Source organism: Lepisosteus platostomus, chromosome 6 (assembly GCF_059453375.1).
Source record: "Lepisosteus platostomus isolate fLepPlt1 chromosome 6, fLepPlt1.hap1, whole genome shotgun sequence".
NCBI lineage: Eukaryota > Metazoa > Chordata > Actinopteri > Semionotiformes > Lepisosteidae > Lepisosteus > Lepisosteus platostomus.
In genome coordinates, this window is record NC_142616.1 from 22,648,867 (window position 1) to 22,669,673 (window position 20,807).

At 35.1% G+C, this 20,807-nt stretch overlaps 1 protein-coding gene across 5 annotated transcripts in view; it reads right to left on the bottom strand.

Moving 5' to 3' along the window:
• pcdh15b (protocadherin-related 15b) overlaps positions 1-19,163 on the bottom strand; it is a 314,610-nt gene extending 295,447 nt beyond the window's left edge. For 2 of the 5 annotated variants that reach the window (XM_088634838.1, XM_088634837.1), the window contains exon 1: positions 18,506-19,163. The gene's annotated coding sequence lies outside the window, so the exon portion shown is untranslated. The remainder of the gene's footprint in view (positions 1-18,505) is intronic. The other 3 variants (XM_088634840.1, XM_088634843.1, XM_088634842.1) reach the window with 2 other exon arrangements.
• Positions 19,164-20,807: the final 1,644 nt, after the last annotated feature.

The following is a 20,807-nucleotide window of genomic DNA, read 5'->3' on the forward strand; positions in this document are numbered from 1 at the left end:
TTTGAATTAAATATGAAATATGAAATGAGTATGGGTTTAGCTGACTGGAATATTGTACAAGACATATCTTTGAAAATGAAAGATGCCTGCACAAGCATTGCTGGGAAAGGAGAATGTTCCACTAGAATGGTTCCACTTTTCTACAGTATGATATTTTGGCTTTAAGTCATTGGAATCCTCACCCATATGTACACATGTAGAAAACACACTGTACACTGAAAGACTGACAAAGCCTTAACTGACCATTTCAGAATTCAGCTACTTGACTGCCATAGTACTGTTTTTTACCTCTGACTTTCTATATCACAGAGCTCAGCCCACTGGTTTTCTGAACTGAAGCAGAGAGTGGCAATAACGATGCTAGACTACGGTAATACCGACCAAGTCTTGTAATGGATAGATTATGAATTATTTTTATTTTTGTAATGTATATTTTTAGTATATTTTTATAGATCTGATGCTCAGAGCTGCATCTTAATCACAAAATCGTTCAACAGACAAAAGACAAAATATTTTCTAAAGGAGCTTTCTCCTTTCCTACTACTCCAAAAACACCTGATTTGATGAAATCACGGTTTCTAGGCAACTAACCCCAGACCGTCAAAGTATCAATCAGCAATTTCAGTCAAAACGGACTATGGCTTTAAAGATCATTCTGACTGTCACATACTGTATACGCTGGTAAACTTCTGGAACACCTTCTAATAACTCTCTTTCCTCCTAGGGGCCTCTCAAAATCCCAATACCTTGATGCAGGTGTATAATAATATTGAACATCTTTTTTAGAACTAAACAGAGAGTAAAATAGTTTTGTTTACCCAACCTTAATGTGAATGTTGCATACGAACCTTATTATCGGCAGGGTTACTGAATAGGGTTTAAAATAGTGTACGCACAGCATTTTGTGCCTGTTACTGTATAGAACAATTTACTATTCCATTATGAATAAGCCATGCAACATGAATTACCTATTGTCATTGAGGTTTAACTTGTTGGGTTAAATTTTGATTAAAATCTGCTTTCAGATGTTTTTCATTCAGTTTCTAGCGAATTACAAGTACAGTACTGATTTATATAGATTATATTTTTGTCTCTCCTATTGACTGTCAGTATGATTCTATTGTTGAGTTCTATTACAATATAAAATCCCGGTCTCAAGCTACTCCTTGAAATGCACCTTAAAATTTAAAGCACAGTAGTGGACCTCAGCTTTGTATTTTTTATATCACTAATATTAAATAAGAATCTTAAAAATTAATTCCATCTTCTTTCTTTTGGAGCTATATTGCTCAGCCATATTTCTAAATCCTTAACATAAGTTGAGACAATACAGTATGACCCTGTCATAAGGAGCTATACAAAGATACATAAAATAAAGAAAAATAACCTCTTCAGCAGAGTACTGTATAAGTAATCATTTATAATAAACATATGAATAAACATTTGGCACTTGTATACGTAAATACTACATTAGAACACATGACATATGGACATGGCCTATCAAAGGTGAGCAACATGAAAAGAATATAAGTATCACTGTGGGGATGTACAACCTCTATCAGCAGCCCGTATCAGTTACAGTATGAACTGTACAAGAGGAAAGTTCCACAGACATACAGTAGTCCTAGTACTGCACTCAGCTGAGCTGACTTACTTTGAAATAATATAATGTCAATCTATGGTTCATGGCACTTACAAGTATTACTAATAATTTATAATTACTAATTAAAATAGCACCTACTGTGCTTTTATCTCATATGTGTAAAAAGGAAACATTTTGCTTTATAATAGCTACAGTACATTGCCCTGGCACTGAATAAAAGAAGCAGCAGTTACACATGTGTAGGTCCCAGGTAGACTGAATGCTCTTGAGAGTTAAAGGGGCAATGTCTCCTTAAGAGTCTCATTTGAAACTACGATACAAAGTATGTTATGTTAGTATGAAAGAAATTCACTCAACTAAGGACTGTGGCTCTTTCAAGAAAGTAGCTTGGATAAGGCATTACAAAGAAGTATAAACTCAATCCATAGTAGTAAGTAGTACTACTATGTGAGAATGTTAAAGTGAGTGTTTATTTCAGTCCCAAAACAGATTTAATTTTCTTTCCATGATCACATTTATTTCCCAAGTGGTGATGCTTTCATGAGTATATGAAAGCGCCAGAAAAAAAAATGTTAAATTTGCTTGGCTTCTGCTATTTGGACTTTTAGCAAACAGCTAATAGATCTTAACGGACGAAAACGTGCTTATCAATTTGATAAAGATTTGTATACAGTACATGACTCTTATCTTGTCAGGCTCATAAGAAACATAGGCTTGTTAATTTTAATCTAAAGATACAACCTTCACATCTGGCACAACAACAGGCTTTAATATCTGGATAAAAATGCCAGATAACTCTAATCATTCCCAAGACAGATTCTTTTCACTTAATGCGATTTATACTGTTGCTGTTGGTAAAGACAAGCAGAACTGATTTTCTTCATTTGTAATAATTATTTTTTGTCCTACTGTGAAAATTCTATGCATTTACTTGATTTTATATTCTCTCTGTATCTGAAACCCTACTTGTAATCTTTTACAGAACTTGTCATTCACTGATACCGAGAATTGCACCTCGATTTCTGATTAGGAGGCATTTGATTTTCCATATGGGTTATTTTTTTATCTTAAATGTCCTAAATGCATATTCCTACTGGCTTATAAAATAATTTATCCTGAAAGCTCTAGATAGCTATAACACCACCGAAAAGCAAAATGTTCTACAGAATATTCAAGACTTGAACATACTGTACCATATGCTGGCTAATCCAAATGTTCAAGCTGTTACATACCACTCATATTATTTAGACCCAAATTGTGATCCATTAAATAACAGATTTCATGTACATACAGTATGCACACCTCTGTATAACTCTGTATTCTTATTCATTATAGGAAAAATTAGATTTCACTGTCTGGATTTCTCTGGTACAGAAAAAATAAAGAAAGATTTAGCAATTGGGGGCGGCACGATGACGCAAAGGTTAGCATTGCTGCCCCGCACACTGGGGCCCTGGGTTCAATTCCCGGCCTGTTATCTACTTGGAATTTGTACAGTATGTTCCCCTGTGTTTGTGTAGGTGTTCGCAGCACACCCCTGTTTGGTCCTACAGACCATAGACATCCTGCTCGGTTAATTGGCTTCTGGTGTGTGTAAGTGTTTGTGTCTGTGCTGTACAGTACATGTCCTGCGATGGACTGGCATCCTGTCTATGGTGTATCCTATCTTGAGCCTGTTTCTTGCCAGGATAGGCTCCAACTCTGCCATGTATTGGATAAAACACTTAGAAAACGGATGGATGGATAGATGGATTTAGCAAGTGAAATACCTTCAAGAGCAGACTGGAACCTCTTTTTACATTATGAAGTCACAAGTAACAGGAGCCCCTGTCAAAGTGTTTCAGCTAATCTCTCAATCAAAAGTATGTTATAACTACTTAAAAGTACATGAGCTGTAAATGCAGAGATCAGAGACATTCTCATGTTGCCGAGAAAGTATTGGGCATAATTCTACTTCTGTTAGATTATCTGCCACATGCAGGTGTGTACTCTCTTGCATTTCAATTGGTTGGTTCAAGATTAGGAAATAAATATGGAAACAAAGGAAAAAATGGGTGTATAATACAAATTACACAGCATACATTAACATTGTTGGGTAACCATGAAGTGTTTTACTAATTCAAAGTGATTGGCTGTCAGACAGCTATTCAGAAAGTGCCTCCACTAATCAAGGCCTGAAAAGATTTATATTTGTGGTAAACACTATGGGTACTACAAAAAAAAACATTTAACTTATTAAATTCCCCTCTAGACAAATTAAGCTCTGAAGAATGACCTCATATGTAGATTTGATATGGTTTTCTTCAGGTTTGCTTTGGAAAAGCAAATAAAAAATATTGAAATACTGAATGTATAGAACAATATTTTACATAGTTTCTGTAATAATACCTCAAGTACTGTATACATTACAAATCATTCATAATTCTATAATTATTCTCTTAGAATAATTTTCTTATACAGTACCTACATGTTCCTTTATTTACATAATTAGTTCCAATATTGCACTTTTTAAATTAATATACAAAGCTGAAATATATATCTACTGTATGTGGTGTACAGTATATACTGTAAGACATACTTAACCACAATGTCACACATTTGTTTAATTTGATTAAATTGTACACCAAAGTCTTGTAACTCAACCAACAAGGTGGTAATTTATTTCACACTTACAGTAGGTACACGGATCTTCGAAAAACTTATACAAATAAAGTGGAAGAATAAAATAAGAGAGCTTAGGTGTACTTTTTCCTTGTGGTCTTTCCACAGTTTAAATTTTGTTGTTTTTGTTGAAGGAAATGTAATCTGAATCACTACTCCAAATATACAGTATAAGTCAAAACTGAAAGCAGACCAATTTACCTTTACAATGAGTAAAACTGAATGAGGCGTCCAATAAATATTCCAATTGATTTTCACAAAAGGAATATAATTCTGTTTCATATTTTAAAGAAGTGAAGTAAATATTTCATTGTCTAGAGCATGACTGGAATAGTGATCAGAATGTAAAATGGTTCATGGAATGTAAATAAAATAGATGGATTTAAGCTATCGTGAGGAAAACTTGGATAAAATGATAAATATCCTTTCTTTAATAACCCATTCCATTTGCCTGACAAGACCGAAACAAAGCTTGAAATGAAATGTTAATGCTTGATACTGTAAATGGGCTAAAGTGTCTCCTCTCAATTGTAACCTTTTCTAAATTACAAAAAGTGACAACAGGATAACAATTGTAGCATATTATAATTTGCAAAAAGACGGAATAATCTCTCAAGGAACATGATGTTGCCCTGAATTCGTACTCACTCTTGAGGTGAAGAAATGACACAGGTAATGTATCTGGACTCTGAGCAGGCCACTCGGTAGCCTGAAGCATATTCCCTTGAACTACTAGCTTATTAGTTTGCTGCATGCTGTGGATTTTATCTTGTTGTTAATAATGGATTGAGCCAATGGGGCACAGTGACTGATAAAGATCTGTTTTATATATTTTATTTTTTTATTGAATTCAGTATTCCATTAATTTTCAGAATATTGCCATTTCCACGGGAAGATAAGCAGTCACACATAATTATACTCCCACCTTCATGCTTGAATGAAGGCTCCAAGCACAACCTCTGCCACCTTTTATCAGTTTTCTGATTACCATCCAGTCAGATTGGGGTTCTACATTGATTCCTCCAGGAAAATTTGCTTTCCCCAGGAAACTCCAGGTGCAGTCCAAATTTCTTTATGGTTATATTATATATACTGTAATATAATATTATATATATATATATCATAAATTACCAAATCATATAGAGGATACCTGTGGGTAAAAAGTTTTTTAAAGTGTATAGTTTTAAGTGTTTGACCAAAACAAACCAACTTAAATGTTTAAGACCAAAAGTTTGTAAACCAAAAGATAATAAATAAAAGTTATTTTTTAAACTCTTTATTTAAAAATAGCATAGATTTTTATACTTGTAACTCTATACTATAACAGCAGCGGTGGTAAGGGTTCTCCATTGAAACACGCGGTTGTATAAATGAGTGCAGATGTAAGTTGCTATGGATAAAAGTGTCAGACAAAAACAAAATTCGTCATAAAAAAGAAAAGGTGAATTGAGAACAAAATCACATTTGCAGTGATAGCCTGTAAAGTACCTACTGGATAGTTGGACATTTTACTTGAGAACAACGTAATGTCTTCTGGGATTTGGACCCACGACCCTCCAGAATGGATTCTAGAGTCCTGTTGGCACTATTCCACACCAAATCTCTGATTGAAAAAAGCTACAGAAACATAGAAAGACGGGATCCTGTTATACTGTAGGTGCCAATTGATATGCTTTTTTCTGCTATTTAAAAAATGCTAACTCAAATTAGGTCATCAAAATTTTATAGAGGACTCTGTCTCTTTGATTATAAAGGTTTTTCAAAAGCCTGCTAAACGAATTTCCTTGCCTTAAACTGATGTAACATTTTCTTTGACAGCGTTGTACATGCTCCACATTGATGTTAGCTGTGGTTAAAAAAGTCCGCAGCTGTGGAAAAAAAACTGATTAGCAGCTGTGACAGAACTTGGTGAACAATCAGTAAATAATTTAAATTACTATATTCCTTCATTTAACTTCTGTTTTTTGGAATGAAATCTGGACACACTGAGCCAAACAAATAGAAGGCAGATATGTTCTGCAGTCAACACCATGAATATTTGATTATCAGGAATAAGAAAAATAATTATATATTCATTGTTTGTGTCCCAGTTCAATTTATACAAATTACTGGCCTTCAGATTAAACAAAAATAATCTGAATTCTCCTGCAAGTGTTTTGTGTTGCCCATACTCCAAAATATTATATTTGCCCTCAAAAGAATATATACTGTATAGTATTTTTCAGAAAGAATTATCAAATGAGATTCTTTCATTGTACGAGTGATCTCTAAAAAAGAAACTGTCTCTAGACATCTCAGCACTGCACTCGGAAAGCTCTTTGTGATTCTGGCAAGGCAGCGTGCTGATGCAGAGTGGTGGGCACTCAGGCATGAACACATCAGAGTTATGGAGAAGTCACATGCAATAAAAAAGCAGGAACTTCTTTAAAATTTGAATTACTGCTGGAACCAGCTGCATTCTGTGCTACTGCTCTTTGTTTTTCAATAGTGTACCTTGCGAGTTAGGTCTTCAAGTTCAAGCCGTATTTATATCAAAAGCAAATCGGTGAGTCTGTGACAGGTTAGAATTGTGACAGTGGCAGAGTTAGAATTTTTTACCTAGGTTAAGTGCCTCTTGTGTACAATCAGATTCCTCATTTAATTTGTTCGGATGTTTTAATTGAATGAATGTATACCATGGAAACATCTTTTTTTGCATTTTAAATGTAAAATGTGTGCCTTAAATTGAAAAAGAATAAGAACAATTATTCTGGGTTCTGACTTTAACCGAGATCTCTTGTTGCCGTACTCCCCATTTCGCTTGTTTTTGTTATCCCTACATCTTTTGCATTGGTGAATCATCTGAGATGTCAGTGACATGAAAAGGAATTGTTCTTTGCACATTGTTTCCCCCATTGAGAGGAGGCTGAAAAAACTTGATTCTTATGAACTACAGTATCTAAGATGACCGGTCTGATGGGAAGGCAGCAGCAACTGGTGAAAGCTGAAAAAAAGTGGTGAGTACATGACTTGCTGCAATAGATGCAAACTTAACATCCAGAAATCAACTATTTAGCAACTGATCTTGAAACTGGGCTGGGTCTCTGATCAAAGACAAACTCAATAATACGGTTCATAAAACACTAGAGGGAAGTAACACCATCACAGATTCTTAACAAAAGCAATCCCTATGTGGTTTCCAAATCTGAGAGAGTGGGCATGGGCCATGGAGATACACTGATTATCAGGTCCTTCTGACAGAAATTAGCCAGTCTTGCCTATTTGTTCGGGTGAAGGATCTGTGCCTTTGTAGGGCATGATAATAGCACTGAGGAATCTGGCATCCAGTCTTACCAATTCCGTTTCTACTGAGCTGAAAGTGCACCATACTGGTGGACAGAGAATACAATGCAGCAGAAATATAAATTTGGCTTTCGTTCAATGAATCTCTAATTGAATGATCCTCTTACCACATGCCTGACCCCTCACAGACACTATTCTAATGTAATGTACTTAGTTCCATGTGTAAGCTTTGTACATCTGGAGCAAAAGATTATAAACATGTTTAGGGAATGTGAAGATAAAGTTGTGCAAGGGCACTAACCGCTTTTGTGTAGTGCTTTTGTAATGACTCCAATCTTGGCCTCTCGCAACAACAGAAATGGATCTGTTAACGAGTCGTTGGTGCTAAATTGGAAACCCCTGCATTGCTTTCCTGGTATCAGCGGATCCCGTCCTCTCCAGGCATTATTTATATGGTCCAGTCGCCCGCTCAGACCTACTGTACCTGGGATGGGTTGGTAGGACCTTTGAGTACTGCTGAATCTTAATTATATAGTGCATCTACCTACAGTAGCTGTCTTCATTTTTGGGATGACTTTTGGTAGGAAATGCAGAGGGGGTACCACTGATGGTTAGTGTTGGGTTTTCTTTGGTGGGGGAGTGGGAATCTTCAAATATTTTATGACTATGCTCATATTTATTCTTTTTGTGAAAACAAATAAGTGAATAAAAACTGGTTCACAAGAAATCCAAACATATTTTACAGATGTGTGTATAAAACAGTGCTTATGTGGGGCTGAATTTACACAGGAAATAAGATTAAATTCAGCAAAAATACCATTTGAAAAATTCAACTTAGTTTTTGTACCTATTTCTGTAGCATGTTTTTTGCCTCTAAGGAAGAATTTATTATGTGCAATCTAAAGTTTTGATGGCAGAATTTGGATGAGCAAAGCATTTTGTAGCTTGTCCAATTCATTATGGACTCCTGCCATCCTGCAGAAGCAATCAATCCAAGCAGAGGTGAGTTAGGATTCACTTGTGTGCATACAGTAGAAGCTGAATAAAAATACATCAATAGTGCACTTCAAGCAGCATACTTCTGTCTTAGCCCTGGGATTCTGCTACTAGGAATGGCAAGGCTGGCTGTAATAGGTTCTGAAATATCTTCTGTAGAAGACAAATGAGAATTAAATTTTAACAATGGGCAACACCCTTTCAAAGCCCATTATACCTCTTCCATACCAGGTTTAATCTCTACTCAATTTGTTATTTGTGGTTCTCGAGATTTCCCATTACACACAATGAGTATCTTATTTTGTTAGGATTTTAACACTTCACCTCAAAAATGCATATTTTATTATGCATTACTTATTTTTTTCTTGCATTGGAGAATGCTTCTTCTGGACACAATTATATAGTGAACAGTGATTTTTAGTAGTTTTACAGTACAGTATCTGTTAGAATTGTACAGTTCAAAGATGACACATAATGTGCCGTAAAATCTATAAGAGCAACTAATTTTGAGAGCTGGCCAAAATATATTTTTTGTATTATTTAGTACCTGGACTGCCACATCCAGTCATTCACTACAGAATAACAAAAAAAATGAGCTGGGAATGATTTAACACACCTATAAAAAGGCACAAACCCAGCAAGAATGAAATACCATCAATTTTTACCAAAAGCTTTTTTTCTAAATTGCCAGTATTGGACTACTTTCAGTATCACTTGATATGAAAATGATAGGCTATAAGCAAAACTATTATTCTTTGTATGATAATATATTCCAGCTATTAAGTGAAATATGTTCTTTCAAAGGGGAAATCCAAATCTTATTAGCCATGATGTAGCCATCCAGTATAACAATAAAACCTCATATACAGTAGAAGATTACAGATCAAGGAATCAGTATTCAAATTCAATACCATGGTGCTGAGTCGATAAAATAAAATGCATACTATATTTCCTTTAAAAAATAGTTTCCCCTTGTAATTTGTTGTATGAAATGAGATTATCCTCTGAGCATATCTAAGGTATAAATACAAAAATAAATTCAATATTGAGTTCAGAAAAGGATTTTCACCATGTTCTACCTGTCAGATAATGATTTACAGCATATAAACATAAATGTACTGTAGATGATTAATTTTTAAGACCAAAATGGCAACTGGGAGAAGTAAATGTATTAAGATAATTCTGTACCAAGACTAGTATTTTTGCTTTGTGAAACTGAATTTATTATTTGTATACATTTCGGAATGTTTCCTTAGTTTATACTGTGCTTGGTGGAGCAGATGGGTTTATTTGCTCCAGGTAAGCATCTACCGTAAAGCTCATTGAGTCTTTGTTGTTATGAAATGATTATACATTTTATAGAATGAGATGTCAAGGCAATTTCAATGACTGAATTCTTAAAAAGTGTAAGATAAATTAGAATTAGGCATGTCCTAAAATGGCCATATATTTTGTAATGCGTTCCACTGTAGCAGTATAGACCCAAATATTCACAGCCAATGAAATACATAATTCATTGAAATATAAATACATGAATCATATAACATAATGAGTTATTAATGGTATAATACATCTTGTATAAAAAAATGTAATCACAATAACATCACACAGAGCACAGTGATATTTGTCATAACTGATTTCCATAAAACATGAGGGAATCATGTATTCACATCTCTACCGTAAGTACTCCTTTAAATAATATACAGTACATATTATTAATATACAAATAATATATAATAACATTCTGCTCTTTGGAAGTTCAGCTGAGGTCCCTAACACTGTTTGACCTCTACAGGTTTCCCATTTCCCCGGGGTATAAAAGAAAGTAACACACTGGACGCATTCAGTAGTAAGTAGCAGCATTATCATGATTAAGGTCAGAGAGATCTGCGATCACAACAAGCATATGATCATGGAACTCGCCAACCTCCAATTTGTGTATAAAAGCAACCAAAACGGCAGAATCTACCTCATTCCACTGTAGTGCTTTCATTAAAAAATGTAGGGCCACTAGTAAGTTTATGACCCTAACAAGAGAGAACACAAGTATATGCACAACGGGCTGAGACAAGTGGTCTGAGAGGCAATCTAAAGGCAACAATCTTCAAGAGATCTCCAAGACTGGCATCTGATTGCTGTTCTTGTAACCAGACATTAATGAGTTGACAGTCAACTCAGAATTCTACTGATATCATATTTATTTATTTTTTAAATAAAGGAGGGTTGTATAAGATTTATAACTGAACACACAAGGACCTCTATTTAAAATGTTTAGGCTGGTATTTATGAATGAAATGCTTTTAACACATTTATTTTTCATCCATATAACATCTACAATAATTTAAACCGTATCCGCCGGACCCTAATTCATTGTAGCTTTCAATTTATGTCATTCTTTATAAAGTTAGTAATAGAAAATCTGCATTAAAACCCTTTAAGAATATTGGACTTAGACACAAACATCCAAAGGAAACAAGAAGGATTTAAGCACCTACTGTAAGTGTTTTCACAGAGGGCTCAAGGATTTTCATTTAGAATAAATGAATAATTTCTGTGGTAGTTCACACATAATACCAAAATAACATCCCAGCTAACATAAAACACAGACTACAGTATATACTTTTTTTGTAAGTTTGAGAAAACATTGAATCAGTAAGCATCTGATGTCCTCAGTGTCTAACCCATTTGAACAATACTGAACTGAATAATTCCATTACTAAACAACTCTCAGCTAGGATATTGGTAGAATATTGCTTTTTGTTGCCATGGCAACATCATAACTAGGTATACCTCAGAAAACATCTGAACTTTTATCATGTAATCCTAATACAAACAAGTTAACTGCAGAGAGAAATTTTAAGATTTAAGGAATTCAGAGACATTCATGCAAACACAGAAAAACGTAAACTGAGCTTTCCTTCAATATTAATTACTCTGAAATCACAGTTTCATGAGACATTAGGAACAAGAAAAAAACCAAGAGAAAAAATTTGTCCATGAAAATCAACTAATTTCTCTCACTTTTATTAAAAAGATACAGCACATTATTCATAAGCAAATGTAAGATAATATGACCCTTCTTTCATGAAAAACCAAATTTAGAACACAATCCTCAGTTTTAGACATCATACAGGGAAAGGTGTTGTATGGAAAACAGCTAAAAAAAGAGCTGTTCTGGGACTGAAAGGACATCCTATGCAAAAAAGTTTTAAATCTCTTGACTCTGGAACAAGAAGATTTAGCTGGGATTTGAGTCGTTCAAAGCAAAAGCCCAAAAGGAATTAACAAAGTCATCCCAAACAATATCAAACCATTCTGAATACCTCAATCTCAAAAAGAGAACTAAGAACGGAGGACACAAATGGAAGTACTAATACCTTCTTGAAGCATTTGGCTGCTACCAGTCAAACAGTAAAAGCTTCTTCAAGCATTAGAGGTACTGCAGGCCTTAGTTAAAGCCAATAAAAGGCTCTGTTTCTAGGGAGCCCTGAATGCCACCTCATAAACGGACAATGCTCATGTTTATGCCGTTTTCTAAACATGTAATGTAACATTTTGTATGGAGTTTACAGAATACAACTGAAAATAGTTCAAGAAAATATCTCATTTTCAACAGAAGGACAATTAAATGGCAATATTACAGTATGTACAGTATATCATAAGTATGAATAGAACATATACAACAGATGGTACAGATACAAATGTAAAACTAAAACAATTAAATTGTTGAATTCAATTGAATTCATTCTAAATGGAACAACTATAACATTAAAAAAATATATCCAAGTGTTTTTGTGACTGTCTTTAGCACATGCAAGACAGCTATTTCCTTCACCCGTTGCTACCTTTACACAATTGCCTATTCAGGTTCTGTGTCTTGGCATGACTATACTTTAGGAAAGTCCTCACCAGCATCCTCTGAAACATGATTTTCCACTGGAGGCTTGTAGGGATGGATACTACAGTATATAAAAAATTAGCACCTCTTGACCAGAGTTTTAAGTATGACTTTTATGTAAAAAGCAGGACATTGTGGATCTTGAGACTGAAACTTAATTTACAGTACTTATTTATTTTTAGTTCTTTATTTTCCTTCAGACCCTCTGAGAATTCTTCCCTGGGAGCTAAGATAGTACAGATCAGTCTTAGCAAAAGACACATCTTTCACTTGTCTTCTCAAGGTAACATTCTTCCAGAACCAGGGGCATTTTATGGCTTAATAGGAACCACATTGTCTTGACAGACATTTCAGTACATGCACATCTTATTTTATCCTCTAGGACAGCATAAAATTAAGTTATCAGGCACAAACAGTATTGACTATTTTGTTATCTTCATAAATTATATGCAACTACAGTATGATGGAAAAAGTGTGAAACAAAAAATTGTAGGAAGTGTCTACAATAAAAATGAAATTAATAATTAGTAATTAATTTACAACACCAATCCAATTATTCCCTGTGAAATGCCCCTTAGTAAGGATGTTTAATGGAACCTCAGAAAAAAATATTGCATAATCTTGCAATAGTATTGTACTTATTCACAATAAGTATGTTATCTTGTAATAATTATTGCATTGCTGGATTCACTCCAATCAATATCCATGTTGACTATGGATGAGAGCCAGACCAACTAAAAAGTACACACACCCAATCACTTAAAAACACACCAAAACATTTTTATCTTCCTTTCATAGACAGCATATTCCTCATAACCTTAAGGTTATCCAATTACTGTAGTTAAGCAGACCCCAACTGAGTGGAGGCTAGAGGGATGAAAAGCAGCTCATGTGATCAACTTTAAAAGGGGAGCTAAATAAAAAAAGACTGGGGGTAATAGGATTTAGCAGGACAGAAGAAGTGACAAGACAGGAGAGATTGTTACAACCTGTTTTCACCTCTCGGATCCCCCTTAATTAACTATACATCCAGTGAAGGCAGATGGGCCAAATGTAGGGAGATAAGTTGTAGTTGCTGAAGCTGTAGTATCCATATTTGGAATTAAATATTGGGAAATATTTAAGATTTCTTTTCTTATTTACCGGGCAGAGCTTGTTACTCATGTTTATTTGCATGTACTTTTTGTAAGGGGACAAAGGTCTCCTTTACAGTGCCAGCTTAGATGGCATGCTTACCTCTGGTAGATGCTTATTAGATCATGAATGCAGTATTTTATGTTCCCTTAAAAAGATTTAGGTGCAGCTATAGGTATACTGGCATGGACACTGCTGGAGATCTAGTAAAAAAGGTTAGAGGTAATATTATGGAGCTCACATCAATCGTGAATATTAATCTATAAGAATGAGCTTTTGTGTTTTGTGTTGTACTGTAGTTAACAGTATGTTTTGTGTCATAGTCTTTCAAAACAATTGCCTATTTATTTCTTTACCACCAAATTGTCAACAGAAAGCTAAAGAAACTATGTGACTTCACTTGATATTCCCTAAGCAATGCAAATATTTTATTACTTAACTTACATTCAAGCTAGTATCAGGACTTGCTTTATTTAGTATTTGCTTATCATTTCACTTTGCTCATCTACTAACATGCCCTACATTATTTTGATCGGTACCTTTATAAATAATGGGCCAACATAAAACTCACTTGCTTGAAGGCTCTTGCCTTGCTCTTACAGGTTCTTGTGAGTTTGGTACATTTTTGAAGGTTTAACACATAAGGAAATGAAAACAATATGGTCTGCGAACGTCTGTGAACTTGAAATTTCAACAATTATTTTAACTGGCTACTAATTTAGTTGCAGTTACATGAACATGTGGAGAAAGCATTTTAAAGTTCTAACAACAGGGCTATGCTGGTGCAGTTATTTATAAGGGAATAAAGACCAGAATTTGAATTGTTAAGTTATTCAGGTTATCAGAGGCGTAGTGATGCCCCTTCAGGGAGTGCATACATCAACGTGTTAACTTGATAAAAGTATGGCTAAATATAAGCAAGTGCAAACCAGAGAATATTACAAACATTTGTTTTTTTCATGATTTTTTTTCTGCTTTCATGTACTATCACCTGTACCTGACACAGATTACCTGTACATTTCAGGATTTCAGTCCTAATTTAGAATGTATGAAGAATTTATTTTATGTCAAAGCTTTTGGCAATCCTTTTTGGAGAGCAAGGACAATGCAAACCATTGTTTTGAAGAAATCATACACCGATAACGTGATTGTAATAACTTTCATTATACTGTAGCTAAAGTGAATATTAGACTGCTGTTGATCTCAATATTTAACCAAAATGTTTTTCTATGGTGCGAGACATTATCCTGTATCTTCCAATTGTGAAATTCAAAGCTTCCTTACATTGGTCACTAATCCTATCAGTGCTGCATGGACTCTGTGACATGTCACTTCAAAAGGCATTTTAGTGATTTAATGTGCAGCTGATGAAATTAAAGATTGCCAATAGAGTGTCCTGTCTAGAGAATTACCAGAGCATTTTTTTTCTTTCAACAGAAATTCTACACTACTCTATAAAGACATACTGTACAAAAAGGAAGTTTTCACACACTAAATTTTAGATGTCTATTTTTTAGGAACTTGGGAGTTCAAAATGCTCATCATATCATGTATTCATGAGACACAGTCCCTAAGAGCCATGAACAATACCAGGCAGCCTATCAAGCACAACACGATAAGAATACTAACATCTTCATGAGGCCTTGATCTGAAAATGTTTCATTGCTAATTTGAAAAGCTGAGCTGTTTCTGAATACTGCCTAGCAAGGACTGATTAAAAATTACAACATATATCATTTTGACATGCTCTGAACACATTGTGGGGATGACTGCAAATCCTTTAATTATCGAAAATATCTCTAACATAGGAACTCTCTGTGTAAGGTAGAATTGTGCTCCGAGCTTACGCATACTCATAAAAACAAAGAGAAATGCCTAGAAATGCCATTTATAATTCCACTCTCAAACCTTATTTAAAACACAATTCAGCTTCAGTGCTCTAATTTTTTATGTTGTTCCAGTTCTATTCTTAGGAAACTCTACAGTGGAAATGTCATATGAAAACTTCAGTGAATAACTGAAGTGCTGCATGAATTTTAAATCTTTGCTCTGGCCAGCATTGTATTATCTATGGGATAATATTTTAGCAGACCTGTATTACGTAAGTTTAAATCACCATAAAATCTACTGATATACTGTATTGCTTTTCTTTTTTAATGGGAAGGTGAACATTTCTAATCAGTATGAACGTTGGCACCTTTTTCAGTTCTTCATGTGTACTGTACTGAAGGTTTTTGCATTATGAACCTGTCAGGGAGCAATTAGATTATCTATTGTTCCATTTTCTAACTACTACAACCTATATATCCTCCTTCATCCTACAAGCTTATCTACGCAAGCAACAGGCACAAGGCTCAATACACCCTGGACAGGACACCAGTCCATCACAGGACAGACATGGACACAAACACAGACATGCTCACACCAGGGTCAAACGTTTCCAGAAGCCAATGAACCTAACAGCACAGTATGTCTTTGAACCGTGGGAGGAAACCGAAGCACCTGGAGGAAACCCACATTAACATAAGGAGAACATACAAACTCCATGCAGATACCACCCCAGGTCCAGAACTGAACTCAGGGGCCCAGAGCTGCACCTCTGAGCATTTACATTGTAATAAATACAATGGTATTAAATATTTTCGAGATCTCTGCTGCAAAATATTGTTGTACTGTAATTATGTTGTGTATTAATTTATCAGGTGGATACAGTATATTCCTTATTGCTCAATGGAAACAAGAACCACTCAGATAAATAACTCACTAATGGTGCATGGTACACAAGCTGTTGACAAAGGTTTAAGGTTTCTTGGTTTTAGACCTACAGTATCTGTCCTGGAGTCAAAAAGATTTTTTTTCTTAACCTATATAAATGAGCTGTAATCATTTCCAGAGGCTGACAAAATCTCCCAGCTGAAGAAGAAGTTACTGTGGTAGACAACAGGTGGCATCACTCTGACTGCTTCCTTGTGTTATTTTTCAGGTGATATTTGCTGCTTTGTATTATAAATGAGATCACACCAGCATAAAAAAAGCTTGGTCCTTCTTCGAAAGCAACAACAAAAAGAAAAATATATATTTTTTGCTGAATGGACTATTTCTTTATTTGCCATATCACCTACCCCAGAACAAGCTGCATTTCACAGTACCTTCAACAGCAACTGGGAAATGAGCATCCAATGTGCACAATTTATCAAAATAAGAACCATCCTTTTTCCTTAATAGAATAACATAACTGAATAATAAATTGCCCTTAACAAGTCACAGCTTACTACATTTACTTTTTAGTTTTCTATTGTGTATTTATATTTTACAGGTTGTACTTTGTATTTTATTTTTCGGCACGTTTTATACTTCCTGTTATCATCTGCACTCCAGAAGTGTAATTCCTCAGTAGCCAGAGCACATTCAGCAGCTGTCTCCTTTTTCTACATATGTAGTACAGTACCTATCCTTCGAGTGTTCCGGCAGTGCTCTGTGTTTACTCAATTGCTATCCTTTGGTTGCTCTGTGGCTACAGTGCACTCAAGGATAAGCAGAGACCTCTACAATTCAGACTGCCAGAAGTAGCTAGAAGGATCTCACATTTTTTTTCACTATAGAGTATGGCTGTTAATAGGTTTTCAACAACAACCTAATCTTGGATTATGAGCTAAATATAATTAAAAAAATAATTAATCAATCGATTAAAACTATTAAATGTATATGGCAAGCCAATATTGTACGTACAAAATATAACACTTGTGTTGAAATGAAAACCCAAATCCTCTGTGTGCTCACAATAATCATTGCTACACAAAAGCGTGTTAACAGATTAGTTCGGCCCATTTGTGACTAAGCAGCACTTTGTGTGTTACCCCCGCCCGCCACCCAAAAAAACCTGATAGCAGCCAAGTCACCATTTCCATTTCAACACAAATCATGCCATAATATCAACTAGCATGTGTGCAGTTAAACAGGGATCATACAGCATGACCTAAATTATCGTTTTCATTTTGTGTTATTTCCTATGTGTGTGGCCAGCAGCCGGCTAGCGAAACAGTAGGGATTTAGTAGGGCCACTAAAAGTATCCTACTAAAATGTATATATATACTATAAATTAAACATAAAATCCTAGTGATGAAATCAAGTAAAAATATAACATGCGACTCAGGCGGCACTTAATTAAAGAAACGGGATTACTGCCTTCGTGTCTAAACTCCCTCGATACAGATTCTAATGCAAATCAGTGGAGTCCCAGAACTGGTACTGTGATGATGATGAAAGACTGTAAGGACCCCTTTACACGGTTAGGTCTTGCCATTCGTGACTTGCGCCTCATTAATGCTTTGGTAACTGTACATCTTAACCACTCACCACATCACTTCAAGGAGCACAGAAAATATTTTAAAAAAACGTAATAATTACTGGGTAATACCAAACAATACCTGTATATATTGTAAGTAAAACTGCACTGCTCACCACACAGCATTAACTCTAATCGCTATTATGAATCATGTGAACCGCTGGCACCACTTGGGTAGACTTACAGTACTATATGTTTTCATTTAAAAAAAATATATTTGCTAACGGATTCGCAAAAAAAAAATAATGTTGCACAAAACCTTCGTGGAGCTATTTAATACATTACAAAAAGCATCCAGACTTAAAAAAAAAAGTGTAGGAGAACTTGAAGCAGAAACCACACCAAGTTCACAAAGTATCTTCCTTCCATCTCACAAACATCAAAACGCACCCGCTTAATTTACATGTACTGTACTTTATTTATTTGAACACAGTTTTGTTGTTTTTTTCAGTATGGTGATGTATTCTCTAATAGTCTTCTAAAAAGATAACCTCGGTGAGAATGCACTGCAGTGAAATAATCGCACACAGCACAGAATGTAGCCTACAAACAAACCATTTTTTTTAAAAAAAAAAGATCCCTTACCTTCTATGCGTGTTAACACGTTACATCCCAGTTATCTTCGGCTACGACCAGGACGAATTATTTAAATTATTTTATTTATGCAAAAAAAGAATAATGTGTAATCCTTTAGCTCTGTCCTTCAGACGTTGTCAGGCTCTTAATCTTTAAAGAGAAAAGCTGAATGCACGCTCAAGGGACCGCTCTAATCTTGGTAATGCCCGATCGCACATCCGTTGGCTTGTTTAAGGTTTACAAAAGAAAGCTAGTGTATAACGCACACTCGTAAAGTTTTCAATCAGCAAAATACGACGCAATAAGCTTGAAAGACAACCTTGTAGGTCCGGTCAAAACAGCGTAGAGTGTTCTATGCGACTCATCAGCTGGGAGAGAAACACAGTACATTATATTCGCAGAATGTGTTTAGCAGAGGTAGTTTGCTGTTCCTGACAGGTGACCAATACTTACCCACGGACTGATGGAAACAGCAATGAGCGAGAGGGTATGGAAAGGACCTACAGCAGGCACCTTAACCCTTCAAAGACTTTGCTTGAACTCCAGCGCCACCTTCAGCGGTATGCTTTGAAGTACCTGAATAAGCAACCGTAACCGATGAAATACTGGGCTGTGGTAGGAGCAACAGTATCTTAAGAGGTTTACTTTGTCCTTTGTGTATCACCTCCACAGGTGCGCAACTGGTTATTAACGGAAATGCTGAAATCACTGTCGGGGAAGGGTTTTTTGTAATCATGTGATACATTATTATTATTATTATTATTATTATTATTATTATTATTATTATTATTATTATTATTATTATTATTATTGTTGTTGTTGTTGTTGTTGTTGCAGTTGCAAGAAAACCAAACAAAGCAAGGGGGCTGTATCTGAATTTATCGCGCGAGCTTTTTCTTTCAGTTGATACTTCCATTTAAATGTCTGCTAAAACAGACGTTTTAGCAATTGACTAAGATTAAGTTATATTCATTGTTGGACCGATAATATTTATCATTCGAACTTTATTGTTATTCGTTGAGAAAAGGCTAAACTAGTCCCTGAACTATCTAGTGTGCATTAAGAACTGTAGTGGAAAATGAGTAGAGTAGGTAACTGTGAAAGCCGTCCGTGGAGTGCTGACCACGTCTACTAGAACAGGGGAGAGAGGGCTGTGGCAGAAGATGAGTGAGCTGAGTTTCTTTGATGATGTTGGTGATAAAATGGCAGCCGGCACCTTGAAAACGTGGTTCATTTAGTCTTTTTTAATCCTTGAAGAAGATTAATCATCTTAAACTGGGTTAGTGTTACTGTTTTGACTGTGTAAATAACCATCAATCAAGTAGCACTTTAATTAGGCAGTTCATTGTAATACTTCTCATTCAAGAGATGGAACCTTTTTTTTTCTTTCATTGAGATTTAAAAGCAGCTTCGAGGCTAGGATTCTGTTCTTTCATTGGGATTGTAGGGGAAGCAATATGCTTAATTCTGTTTCAAATGGTTTGGAATGTAAAAAGCCCAATAATCTGTTAATGTTTCGTGAAACGTACAGTAAATACTGTAGCCAGAAATTAACTTGAAGATGCTAGTGCAATTTTTAAACACTAGAATGGGTTTTAGTGACGTGCCGCCAGTGGTGGCACTGCAGCACGACTCTGATCTCCGCTAAGGCTGCCCTGCAGTTTACTATATGTCTCTTAGTCTCTCAGTTAACATACAATTCAACCTTATACTGTATACAGTATACAAAGCGGTATTTTAATGTGTCTTCTGTAAGCAAGAGTGTTCATTACTGTATTCTGTACAGTATATTAGCAGAACATGAGACAACACTTCAAAAAGAAAATTCAAAACAGCTACTGAAGCTTAACTTCCTCATACGATTTTATTTAATTCAGTATTTTCATACATTATGTGATTATTCATTAATTCTTTGCTGTTTGTGTGATTATACTACAGAATAAAAAGACATAATGATTATGACATTATTTGGGATGTGTGTGAGGTTTTATTTTAAATCTTTAATTAAATGGCATAATTGATGAGTGCTGAGAGTTTTATTTTTTTATATCGTTTCAAAATTGCAAGTGAATGGTTTCTTCTCCTATTTCTTTATGCCTTACACATCCCTGTCTACACCTGAAAGAGTGGAATGTTTAGCCTTGGAATATTATGATCTACAAGGTCACCTTTCTGTATTCTTAACTTCTTCCCACAAATTATTTCACATAATTTTCAGTCCTGCAAAGTGTTGTTGAAGGATGTGCTGTAGTACTATGAAGATAAAGATAAAGACTATAATTGCGACAGCTGAAGAGAAGTTCAGTCATGT